At 46.2% G+C, this 13,365-nt stretch overlaps 1 long non-coding RNA gene across 1 annotated transcript; it reads left to right on the top strand.

Annotated features, from left to right (window-relative positions):
- Positions 1 to 3: 3 nt before the first annotated feature.
- Positions 4 to 2,279, top strand: LOC144953796 (uncharacterized). The gene is made up of 4 exons (XR_013640903.1): positions 4 to 558; positions 725 to 883; positions 1,869 to 1,964; positions 2,097 to 2,279. It is a non-coding gene; the product is annotated as an uncharacterized LOC144953796 (long non-coding RNA).
- The last annotated feature ends 11,086 nt before the right edge of the window (positions 2,280 to 13,365 follow it).

The following is a 13,365-nucleotide window of genomic DNA, read 5'->3' as shown; positions in this document are numbered from 1 at the left end:
CTGGACAAGTTGGCACAAGAAATATTTTCTGTGAAAGCCTACCCTGAAAAACATGAGTTTGATTCTGTTGCTGCTGAACTTGTCAACAAACATCCCTGCCTCAAAGAGCCTGGTGGTGGTACTGGATATGCGGGATGGACAACCAGCATAAAGTACAAGATGGGGAACTACAGATCAAAACTACGTCAAGCTGGATGTAATGAGGTTGGTGTCAACAGGAGATCAAGAAGGGAGGAGGCGGATGATCATGGTGTCAACAGGCAAAGAAGAGATGATGATGATGGGGATGGTGGTCCGGAGGGAAGGTTTTCCTTGAAAAAACCAAAACGAGGTGAGGTCAACCATGTACCAGATCATCCTGAAAGCTACACCCAGGATGACTTGGAAGACCTGAGGTCTTCCCTGGTTGAAGCCATGAAGAAGAAAAACAAGGACATGGAGTTCATCAAACAGAAGATGGACATCACATTCTCCCTTAGGAGAATGGAGATTGTAGAGATGGAGCCCATGGTCTCAGAGGTTCTGGAGAGGTGGCCCGGTCTATTTCTTGAAGAACAGGTAAGGAATCTTTTTTTTTCTTGAACTTGGTGCATTTGTGTTATGTTTTTTCCATGATAGTGTATGTAGGTTAATTTGTATTATGGCTTTGAGTTTGCAGTCTTAATTATAACAATGAAATCACACTATCAGCTTGTTGTATTTGTATTGCATTTGTTTAATTCAGATTTGTCAAGAGTTCACTCGTGTGACCACCAAGGACCTGATGGGAACATTTAAAGCTGCCCTTGAGATGTTGACCCCTCGTCTGCTGAAATTGTATCGTGCCAGGAAGTGCGCCTTTAGTCGAGAGATGGAAACCCTTTTGGAAATGCTTGACAAACAGGTTGTTATATTGACTACAAGGCCCTTTCTTGGTAACACTTTACAATTTTGTTCGTTAGTTAACATTAGTTAACTACATTAGTTAACATTAACTAATAATGAACTGCACTTATACAGCATCTATTCATCTTTGTTAATGTTAATTTCGACATTTACTAATACTTTATTAAAATCTTATTAACATGAGTTAATGCACTGTGAACTAACATGAACAAACAATGAACAGCTTTATTCATATTAACTAACATTAACAAAGATTATTAAATACTATAACAAATGTATAGTTCATGTTAGTTAATACATTAAATAATGTTTAATAAATGAACCTTATTGTAAAGTGTTACCCTTTTCTTCAGTTTGTCCACTAATATTTAAACCATTAATCAAGAAGGAACTACCAAGCTAGCACTCTGCACTTTTGATGGAATATAACTTAATAATTTTTTTGCATCAGCTACATTGGTGAGCGAGTTCCATCTTGATTGTCTATTTAATACAGTAATATTTAAAGGATACGTTCACGGTTTTGCACTTTGAGCCTCCTCTGTGGGTTGATGAAATAGTGTTTGACACCCGAATTTTGACTATTGGTCCAGTCTTGAGCTTTTGGCTGATTTAGAATCGGCCCTGCCATGCTTCAGAATGGCTAGCTACATGCATTCACAAACCTGTCTTTAAATCAACCCTAAACGTTCGTTTTCAAAGATGTGCAACTCACCGATTGGTTAGTGGTGTTCGTTGAGTGTTCGTCAAACACTCTATTTCAGCCAAGATAAAAGTGCAAGGGCTCAAAGTGCAAAATAGTGAACTTATCCTTAAAAGACAAAAATAAACACTAACAAACTAACAGAGCCTGCAATTATTTTATCTGCCTACATGCACAATTGTAGAGATGGGAATACAAATGGAACCAAGTGCACATACAGGAGTACATTTCACAGAGCTAAACAAAAGTATTTGTTTGTTTTTATATTCTTCCAAAACAGACATCTGACATCACAAGTCATCGCAGACAGGCAGCTGTGGAAGGTCTTCCCATATTTCTGCGGGAGAATACTGAGAAGCTTTTCTCTAGATGCCTGGTGAGTGCAGCTTGGAAGACCTTCAGCTTTTAGTAGTGTTGTATAGCAAAGAGGCCATACACAAATAGACATCACTCTTTATTGACTAGTTTTCTACAGGACATTATTTCAGTGGTGTTTTTGTTTTGTCAGGCAACTGATGCAGATGACAAACAGGTGAAAGGCATCAAGATGGGGGTCCTCACAGTGCTTGATGATGATGACGACACAGTCATTAATATTGCCCTTGTGTTGGAGGAAACCATTGTCCTGAAAGACATCCCAGACACCCCGACTGCGCTTGCGTATCTTTTTGGCTTGCTTTATGCCCTTAACATGGAGTTCCCAAAATACATCAAGTATACCTGTGAAACTATCCAGCACATTTTCATGGAAATGTCCACCAATTGCTCACAGCGTGTCCGGAGCTTCAAGACCAAGCTGTTAAACCAGTGATTCATTTTCCATGGGGAAGATTTATTTTATCATGTTTGTTCATTTATGTTTGGATATTTTGTAAGTCTTCACATGGACCACCTTATAGTTTTTATGTTGTTCTTTTATTTTGACTAAAAAAAAATCTGTTATTTGTAGCTGTCATATAACTGTCACGAGAATATTGATTGTTTCTCAGTAGAAGCAAGCTGTGTTTCACAATTACTGTTATAGCCTGCGTGTTTGCATTTTTGGCTAATTTCAAAGTTCAGATAATTCAGAACGTTTAGACAATTTGGCTTTTTCAGCTGGGGATTTACACATTTCTGAATTAATACTTAGGCACTATACAACTGTTTATCGGTCATCTTTGACAATATTGCATTATTTGTAAGGTCTCAACAAGAGTCGGAAAGTAAAAAAAAAGATGTATTTGCTTTGGGTATAACTCGTTTACATTGCCCAATGCCCATACTGATGTCATTATGGAATTGTAAAGCTGTGCCAAAGTCGTTCAAATAAACATGCATAAATTAACAGTTTTACTGTCAGTGGATGATTTAGTGTGTGTGTGTGTGTGGGGGGGGGGGTAATTTAAACTCAAAATAGTAAGCTTTTACAGACTTAAAAGTTCCAGTAACTTGAACTAAAAAAACTTAGTTGTACGAACTTGAAAAACTTAGCTGACGCAACTTAATAATTGTTGTTCTTCAAAACTTAAAAAATTAAGTTGATATCTTCAACTCAAAAATTCTGTGCAGTCGGTTACCTTGAAAATTTGAGTTGAACTAACTTAGCTGACGCAACTTAATAATTGTTGTTCTTCAAAACTTAAAAAATTAAGTTGATATCTTCAACTCAAAAATTCTGTGCAGTCGGTTGCCTTGAAAATTTGAGTTGAACTAACTTTTTCTTTTTTACAGTGTGGTTGCCATCCATTCAATCAACGTTTAAGTGCCCAGCCATCTTCGTGACAAAAAAAGACTCCCCATTTAGCCCTCTAACAGACCGTTGGGGCAAGTGCTGTTAGCGAGCAGCACCTATGAAGGCCGGCATTGTGGCACACGAGGGGGTGGTTGGCCAGCACCACGCCCGGTCGCCTCTGTCTCCCCAGCAACGATGTTTACTGCACACCGCACCAGGTACTCATTTAATATATACACAACAACAACAACCGCCATTCGCCACTAAATGGCGGTGATGTCACCACGGAGCTTGTGCCAGGCTATGTGCACGTTAAGGCCATTCCACGTGGCCACCTGCAGTGGATTTTAGTTGTTTGTGGAGGAATCCCACGAGCTTAGTTTAATGTTGGGTTTCACGTGGTTTTGTGGTAATTATTTGAAGGTGGAGGGGTTAATAGCCCCTTCACACCCGTCCAAAGTCGTCATTTGTCCGCTGTTGTGACGACAAACACCGTGAAGAGAATGGCTAATCGAAATTGGCCCTCCCCCCATGGCACTGCACCCCACACTCACACGCGTGTGCAACGTGAGCCTAACGCGTGACATTTGTCACGCTGGTAATGTCACCAGGTTACCACGGAAGGAAGAATGAGGCATGCCTGCACACTCTTCAGATGTAAATGTTAAGTTTAAATGCATCAGCATCATCGTCGAACTTGTGCAGAAAGCCACTGGAGCTACGCACTTCTAAATCTGGATTCAAAGCGAATCCCTTTGGAAGAGCTTTTTGTGTTGAGTGTTGTTGTCCTTCCCCCGCGGTTTGGCTACGTACGGTGCGAAAGAAGTTCAACAAACACGCATTCATACACACTGCCCATAGACTAACACTACCAACATAGATTTAAGACTGCCCATGGGCGAACACGACCCATATATATTCAATACTGCCCACAGGTTCAACATTGCACCTCTGGTTAGCCACGGTTGGCTACGTACAGTGCGAACGAAGTTCAACATACACACAAACACACAAGAGCTATTTAAGCTGGCTGACAACTCTCACAACACTTGCGTTGTGAATAATCCACCGGGTAACTCCACACGAAGCGGTCTCATCGCTCTGTCTCCACGTTCGGCATTCTCTCGGATGTGGATTCATTCTAAGCCAGTCACTCTCTCAGTCAATACTTCACCCTTACAATCAGCCTGCCACTCACTCATTCAATCCTTTACATTACAATCAGCCTGCCACACTCATTCAGTCAATCCTTCACCCTTACAATCAGCCTGCCACACTCATTCAGTCAATCCTTCACCCTTACAATCAGCCTGCCACACTCACTCAGTCACTCCTTCACATTACAATCAGCCTGCCACTCAGTCAATCCTTAACCCTTACAATCAGCCTGCCACTCAGTCAATCCTTCACCCTTACAATCAGCCTGCCACTCAGTCAATCCTTCACCCTTACAATTAGCCTGCCACTCACTCGGTCAATCATTCACCCTTACAATCAGCCTGCCACTCACTCAGTCATTCCTTCACCCTTACAATCAGCCTGCCACTCAGTCAATCCTTCACCCTTACAATCAGCCTGCCACTCACTCAGTCAATATTTCACCCTTATAATCAGCCTGCCACTCACTCAGTCAATCCTTCACCCTTACAATCAGCCTGCCACTCACTCATTCAATCCTTCACATTACAATCAGCCTGCCACACTCATTCAGTCAATCCTTCACCCTTACAATCAGCCTGCCACACTCATTCAGTCAATCCTTCACCCTTACAATCAGCCTGCCACACTCACTCAGTCACTCCTTCACATTACAATCAGCCTGCCACTCACTCAGTCAATCCTTCACCCTTACAATCAGCCTGCCACACTCATTCAGTCAATCCTTCACCCTTACAATCAGCCTGCCATACTCACTCAGTCACTCCTTCACATTACAATCAGCCTGCCACACTCATTCAGTCAATCCTTCACCCTTACAATCAGCCTGCCACACTCATTCAGTCAATCCTTCACCCTTACAATCAGCCTGCCACACTCACTCAGTCACTCCTTCACATTACAATCAGCCTGCCACTCACTCAGTCAATCCTTCACCCTTACATTCAGCCTGCCACTCAGTCAATCCTTCACCCTTACAATCAGCCTGCCACTCAGTCAATCCTTCACCCTTACAATTAGCCTGCCACTCACTCGGTCAATCATTCACCCTTACAATCAGCCTGCCATTCACTCAGTCATTCCTTCACCCTTACAATCAGCCTGCCACTCAGTCAATCCTTCACCCTTACAATCAGCCTGCCACTCACTCAGTCAATATTTCACCCTTATAATCAGCCTGCCACTCACTCAGTCAATCTTTCACCCTTACAATCAGCCTGCCACTCACTCATTCAATCCTTCACATTACAATCAGCCTGCCACACTCATTCAGTCAATCCTTCACCCTTACAATCAGCCTGCCACACTCATTCAGTCAATCCTTCACCCTTACAATCAGCCTGCCACACTCACTCAGTCACTCCTTCACATTACAATCAGCCTGCCACTCACTCAGTCAATCCTTCACCCTACATTCAGCCTGCCACTCAGTCAATCCTTCACCCTTACAATCAGCCTGCCACTCAGTCAATCCTTCACCCTTACAATTAGCCTGTCACTCACTCGGTCAATCATTCACCCTTACAATCAGCCTGCCACTCACTCAGTCATTCCTTCACCCTTACAATCAGCCTGCCACTCAGTCAATCCTTCACCCTTACAATCAGCCTGCCACTCACTCAGTCAATCTTTCACCCTTATAATCAGCCTGCCACTCAGTCAATCCTTCACCCTTACAATCAGCCTGCCACTCGCTCGGTCAATCATTCACCCTTACAATTAGCCTGCCACTCACTCAGTTAATCCTCCCACGACCTCCTTTCTACCAGGTGAGGGAGTCAACATCTCCTAGTCACCGTGGTGATGATGAGAGAGAGACAAGTAGACGCCAACTATACAGCAGCAGGTATCGTCAGGGTCGGGATCGAACCCACGACCTCCTGCGTGCCAGGCGAGGTAGTCAACATCTCGTCACAACAAACCGCATAAGAGGGAGCATCGAGAGAGACCCTCCAGTGGGCAATTTTGGGTCTCCTCTTCCACGCTGCGCCAACGACGTTGTAAGAGATGGGGGTGGCCACACGTAACACCACACTATGCAGGAGCGCGGACCTGGAATGCAACTTGAATGTTTTGGCAACATACTGTGTGACTACGCATCGCCTCGATCGCTTATTTCTGTTTTAAAGGTCTCCGACGACGCCCATCACGTAACCACTTCGCTCGTTCTTTCAGCTCTCTCTTCAGTCGGCGTCGCTTAAGCCACCTCACGGGGAGCGTTCCAGAGCGATTTGGCGCGACTGACAGCGAAGAAGCAGCAGTGCAGAGGAAGGAAAATCACCGACGTGGGGCTGGCGGGCGTAAAAAAATGAATATTCAGTCGTGCTTCATCGCCCTTCAATTGTTCGCGACGCTGGTGAGTGAACTTACACATGGCGCCTTCGCAAACCGGAGGACGCCCTGTCCCATTGCTCCTCTGATTGGGCAGTGGGGAGTGACCGGTGGACAGGCGATGGTGAGCTCCTTCGCCGCTGCCGTTGCTGCCACCGCCACGACGAGCCTACCGGCGGAGCCCGAGTTCAATCCTCGCTCCATGCCGTGACCCCAATCAACATCAATAAAACTCAGCCCAACTAAGTGGATGATTGCAGAGCCATAGCTAATCGATGTATCTCTGTGGGTCTCTATGTGCCTCTGTGGGTCTCTATGTATCTACATGAATATCTATGCGTCTACATTATTTGGCTGCCGCTATAAATGTCCACGCCAATTGGTTGAGCTGCTATAATTGGGTGTAGTGACCAAGGGTCGCCTCTGAACAAACATAGCAGTTCAGTGGTGGCAGCCTTACACGTGGTTAAATAAATGCATATGTTGGTTTAGTTTATGAGTCTCTATATATTTCAATAGGTCTCTATAGATCTCTCTATGGATTCACCACTTTCTTATTTACCGTTGTGCATTTTTATGGTCCTCATTTTTTTATGGACGCAGTTTTAGTTTAAATGGCATATTTTGAGAACGTGTTGACGGACGCGTGCGCAGAGTATGTTTCTTTACTTTTCCTGGGGTCTGCAGATACTTCCCTCTGAAAGTGCGATGATCAGCAACAGGCTACAAGAGGTAAGGTGCAAACAAAAATGTGTGGCCACCAGAAATATTTTATGGCTCATCAATTGCACAACAGCATCTCGAAGCCGCCCTAGATCACTTTTCAAGCGGGATGATTCACGTGAACATCCAGCTCAGCACTGACACCCATTCACATCCACCCCACTGTGTGCGGCGACTTTTGAACTGGGATGGGCAGGGTTATAGTCAATACCAGTACCCGCCATTAGCCACGAAGTGACGGTGATGTCACCACGGCGCCTGTGCCAGGCCAGGTGCACTTTGAGGCCACGTGAAGTGTCGAAGGCTCACTGCTGACAGGAGGTCTCGGGAGAGACCCAGCAGGTGCCATGGGTTGGCTGACTGAGATGACCTATCCCACCCCACACTACAGAGACAACTATCTCCATTCAGGAGGGAGAAGTTAAAATACTTTTCAAGAGGCAGAACCCAGGCAAAGCAGCTGGGCCGGACTCTGTCTCTCCAGCCACCCTCAGGCACTGCGCGGACCAGCTGTCTCCGGTGTTCACCAACATCTTTCCTACCTCCATGGAGACATGCCATGTACCAGCCTGTCTCAAGTCCTCCATCATCATTCCAGTGCCCAAAAAGCCAAGACCAACAGGATTAAATGATTACAGACCTATCGCCCTTACCTCCGTGGTAATGAAGTCTTTTGAGCGCCTGGTCCTGGCACACCTCAAAGCCATCACAGACCCTCTACTGGACCCCCTTCAGTTTGCCTACAGAGCCAACAGGTCTGTGGATGACGCAGTTAACATGGCCCTCCACTTCACCCTACAGCATCTGGACTCCACAGCATCCTATGCCAGGATCCTGTTTGTGGACTTTAGCTTGGCTTATAACACCATCATTCCTAGCCTGCTTCAGGACAAGCTCTCCCTGCTGAACGTGCCAGACTCCACCTGCAGATGGATCACAGACTTCCTGTCTGACAGGAAGCAGTGCGTCAAGCTGGGATCACAAGTTTCTGCCTCCAGGTCAATCAGCACCGGGTCTCCTCAGGGCTGTGTCCTTTCCCCTCTGCTATTTACCCTGTACACCAACAGCTGCACCTCCAGTCACCCGTCCGTCAAACTCTTGAAGTTTGCGGACGACAACCACCCACATTGGGCTAATCTCTGATGGGGATGAGTCTGACTATAGGAGGGGAGCTCACAACCTGGTGACCTGGTGTAGCCAGAACAACCTGGAGCTTATTGCTCTTAAGACCGTGGAGATGGTTGTGGACTTCAGCAAGAATACAGCCACACTCACCCCCATCACCCTGTGCGACTCCCCAGTCACCAATGTTAAGTCCTTCCGCTTCCTGGGCACTATTCTTTCCCAGGACCTCAAATGGGAACTGAATATCAGCTCCCTTATCAAGAGAGCTCAACAGAGGATGTACTTCCTACGGCAGCTGAAGAAATTTAATCTGCCAAAGACAATGATGGTGTGCTTCTATACAGCCATCATTGAGTCCATCCTCACCTCCTCCATCACCGTCTGGTACGCTGCTGCCACTGCCAAGGACAAGAGCAGACTACAGCGTATCATTCGCACTGCTGAGAAGGTGATTGGCTGTAATCTACCAACCCTTGAGGACCTGCACACTTTGAGGACCCTGATGCGAGCGAGGAAGATTGTGGACGATTCCTCGCACCCTGGATACTCTCTGTTCCAGCTACTCCCCTCCGGCAGAAGGCTGCGGTCCATCAAGACCAAAACCTCACGTCATAAAAACAGTTTTTTCCCATCCGCTGTTGGCCTCCTCAACAAGGCCAAGGGCTTAAAATGACTTTTACACTTAAATGACTCTTACACTTACTATAACATTTTATCTACATAATTACACCTTTCCATACTTACAACGTGTAATCTTATTTGTATTTTTATATTTTAAGATTGTTTAATACGGCTAATTAACATTTTACATTTCGCATTTTATAAGGTCTACTTATTCATAATTTTTTTTATAGATTTTAGCCCTTTAGTATTACTTATACTTTGTAACGTTAGTATAGTTAGAGTATATACCTTTTATATAAGTTTTTAAGATTCCTACTTGTTAAACGTATGCACCGTCCTGCCATAGTGAATTCCTTGTCTGTGCAAACTTACATGGCGATTAAAACCGTTTCTGATTCTGATTCTGATGACAGGTAGATGCACCACCAGCTGTACCCCCACTGTGCCAACTAGCAGTATTTTATCCGCCCGGCGCTCCGCTCGTTGTTGTGAGCGTCGCTCCTGTGCCCTCGGTTATAGCACACACATACACACAGACATATACCGCCTTCAAAAGCAAAGATTCCCCCATTTGATGCTGGGTCGACCTTGGGGAACCCCTCAGCTCCCGGGGTGTAGATCCTCGTCCTGTAACTTGATGGCACGGGTGATGGCAGAACGAATAACGTGAAGCCGAGAGTGCGGAGTGTGGCTGGGAGGTCTGCGGGTTGTCCCCACACAAAGCGGCCCCTGTTGATGCATTAATTCACGGTGAGCAAGGACGCTCATCATTGGGGCGTCCCGGTGGTGGCTAAGGAGATGTTGACTACCTCGCCAGGTATGCAGGAGGGGGTGGGTTCCATCCCGACCCTAACAACGCCTACTGCTGCTGTATATTTGGAGTCTGCGTCTCTCTCTCTCTTATCATCATCACGGTGGCTAGGAGATGTTAACGACCTCCACTGATACGCAGGAGCTCGTGGTTTTGATCCTGACCCTGACATCATGGTGGCTAGGATATGTTAACTCCCTCGCCCGGTATACAGGAGGTCGTGGGTTTGATCCCAGCCCCTGACGCCTGCTGCTATATATTTGAAATCTGTGTCTCTCTCCCCGTGGTTGCGAGGATTTTTCTCCGGGGTCCTCCGGTTTATCCCTCCCACATTTAGAATCAACATCACCATGTGTTCAGAGTCTTTGTTTGCTGATATAAATTCCTAAGTGATGATGACATCACCCATTTCGTTGAGTTGTCATTTCTGATGGTCAGGGTCGCTTCTGAACAAAAGAGCCACTACACAGCAGCTCAGTTGGGCTTCGTTACACCTGGTAACATAAATTACTTTGGTTGTTACATTTTCCTCGTCTTGAAAGTTGTTTTCCAATCAGGTTATCAATGTCGGATGTGAAGCAAAGACTCACTACTTGTCAAGCAGTGGCATCTGTTGTGAGCTCTGCCAAGCAGGTAATGCTCACAGACCAAAAGGCCTGACTCAAATACCACCATCGAAAGGTTTTAATGTAGGTTTGTTGAACTTCTTGTAGCCAACCGTGGCTGATCGCAGGTGCGTTGTTGGTTTTCGTGATCCCCACACACACAAACTCCCACACCGCCTGTTGGTTGTCGCACTTGGCAGGCCATATTGGTTATTGGCTGAACGTGGCCTTTATTGTGCTTGCGAGTGTTGTTACACGGTGAGGTTGGGAGATGTTGGTGATGGAGGGGCTTCTGAATGTTCGCGTTTTACTGCATTTTTTTTCTCTCTCTCTCCCTTTGCTTGTTGTTCTGGACTTTCAACCTTTTCCCCGTCCGTTACTGTACATTTGTAGATAGTGTATATATTGTATGGGTGGGCTGGGCTATTTATTGTTACTTGTTATTGTTGAGGCACACATTGGGGTGTTATTCACTTTGTTACTTGTTTGTTTTTAAATTGTGGAGTTGACAGCCAGGATAGCTGAGTGCTACGAAGGGGGGAGGGGGGGGGGTGATGTAGTAACATCACGGATGTTACTGTGTAATGCTGGCCCTAGAGAGGCACTGCGTGCAATGTATTGCCATCGTGGACACCACTTACATGTGGGTGCAGTACCGGCCCTAGAGGGGCTCGGTGAGCGCTGACTGACAGCGCTGGATGGCACCACGCTCTGCGTGCAGTGCCTGCCCCTGCAGGATAGGGTGTGGGAGTGCCGGCCACGGAGATGGGGTTACAAAGGGCCGTGGCACTCTGGTTGACCCCAGAGGACACGTGACCAGTAAAGTCTACACAGAGGCCCCAGGTGGGGGCTAGGGGTGGTTACGTGTCAGGGTCGAGATCCTGCTCGAGGATTCTAGAAGGTGGTCGTGGCTAAGGGCGGAGCCAGCCACACCACAGAGGATATAAGCCGGGTGCCCCAGAGGGACCGGCTGCTGCTGTTCATCCTGAAGACTCCACGTTCTACGTCTACATCCTGCAGAGGCTCCAACACGTGGACCTTGACCAAAGCTGTGGTCCGGCCTGTTGTAGCTAGTTATGGTATAACTAGTGTAGTTAGCCTGGTGGTCCACCACCATAGATTGTTATCTTGTTAAGGGGCAGTTACCCCGTGTGTTGATATTAATAATGTTGCCTCCAAGAAGTGTGTCTACGACTCAGTTGAACTCACTACACATACATAGCAATGCTGGCTATGAACGGTGCCAAAGAAGTTCCACATAGCACAGTTTTCTACGTACGGTGCCAAAGACTTTCCACATACATAGCACGGTTGACTACGTACGGCGCCCAAGAAGCTCAACGCACATCCCACAGTGACAAACCTCTCCACAACGCAACGCAGGGGTTGGTCGGCGACCTGTGGCTTAGGAGCCCCTCACGTGGCTCTCCAGAGGAGGGACCCCCTCCATCGCGTTACTCACCAAAGGTCACCAAATTCTCCTATTCACCGCATCCATTGTGGGCGGCTCTCGAGATGCTGAGCTACAGTCGATCATCGATCACTGTGTAACAAAAACATCGTTTTTTTCCCCTGGGTAGTAAGTGTTATTTCCTAATTGACAGTGATATTTTGAAATGTACCTATTTTCAAACAGAAAACTTGTGCATTTGTGTCATTCTTTCACGTGAAGTCCTGGTCACAAAAGCAAAGTTTGTGGGGAATAATGGCCATTTTCTATACGTTTGAGGCATAACGATTTAAAAAATATAACACTTACTACCCAGGGACAAAAATCGTGTTACGTAGTGTTATCCGGTGGCTTCGGGAGGTTGGGGGGCATAATACAATAAAAGCGAACATTTGTAAGTGGGCGTCTTTGCCCGTATATGGTGCAATGGCGTCAATGACGGCGTGCTATAGGTGTTTTGGATCGTGTAACCATCTCGCCCAGTCCATCTCCGCTCATGATCGTAACGAGGGGACGGGCCAGTTAACAGAGGCAACAACAATGAGTCTGGAGGCGATACTTCTGTGTCGTGTTCTGCCCTCCTCTTGAGGATCGAGTGACTCCATTGCCGAGGGGACACCAGAGGTTTGGGTAACGGCAACTCTTTATTTCAAAGTGCTCCGAGGAGCATTCATGCATCTGTAATTATGACCATATGCACACCAACTCAACCCCACGTTACACAACACCTCACTGCTCAATCCCTGGGACCAGCGTATATCCGAATCTGAATAGATGCCCTGTATAATAAAGGGGTTTTTTGGGGGTTAGATTGCGAAAATATATAAATGCTGTGCCGTTAAAACCTGCCACCACCCGACACAGCCTGATGAAGCCAGTTGTAATTACTGGTGAAACATCGTACTCAGATTGTAAATGTTGTGGCTTGGCTCTCCAACAAACCGGTGTGCTGTACTAGTATACTACACTATACACTACACTACTTTACACTACACTACTATACACCACTACACTATACACTACTACACTATACACTACACTATACACTAGTGCTGTACTAGTGTAATGTGAGGACATATCCGGGTTGCTGTTGGATTACACCTCGTACGATGATTGGCTCTGCCGGTCCTGGCCCATAGCCAATGGGGAGAAGCCTAGGGGCGTGGCCCTGACGTAATGGGAAGGTGACATCTGTAAGTAGAGGATTGGTACTGCTGGCTTTAGCCACACCCAATG

The sequence above is a fragment of the Lampetra fluviatilis genome, assembly GCF_964198595.1.
Source record: "Lampetra fluviatilis chromosome 45 unlocalized genomic scaffold, kcLamFluv1.1 SUPER_45_unloc_1, whole genome shotgun sequence".
Lineage (NCBI taxonomy): Eukaryota > Metazoa > Chordata > Hyperoartia > Petromyzontiformes > Petromyzontidae > Lampetra > Lampetra fluviatilis.
Note: the sequence above shows the minus strand (reverse complement) of the source record. Positions and strands in the feature narration are given on the sequence as shown.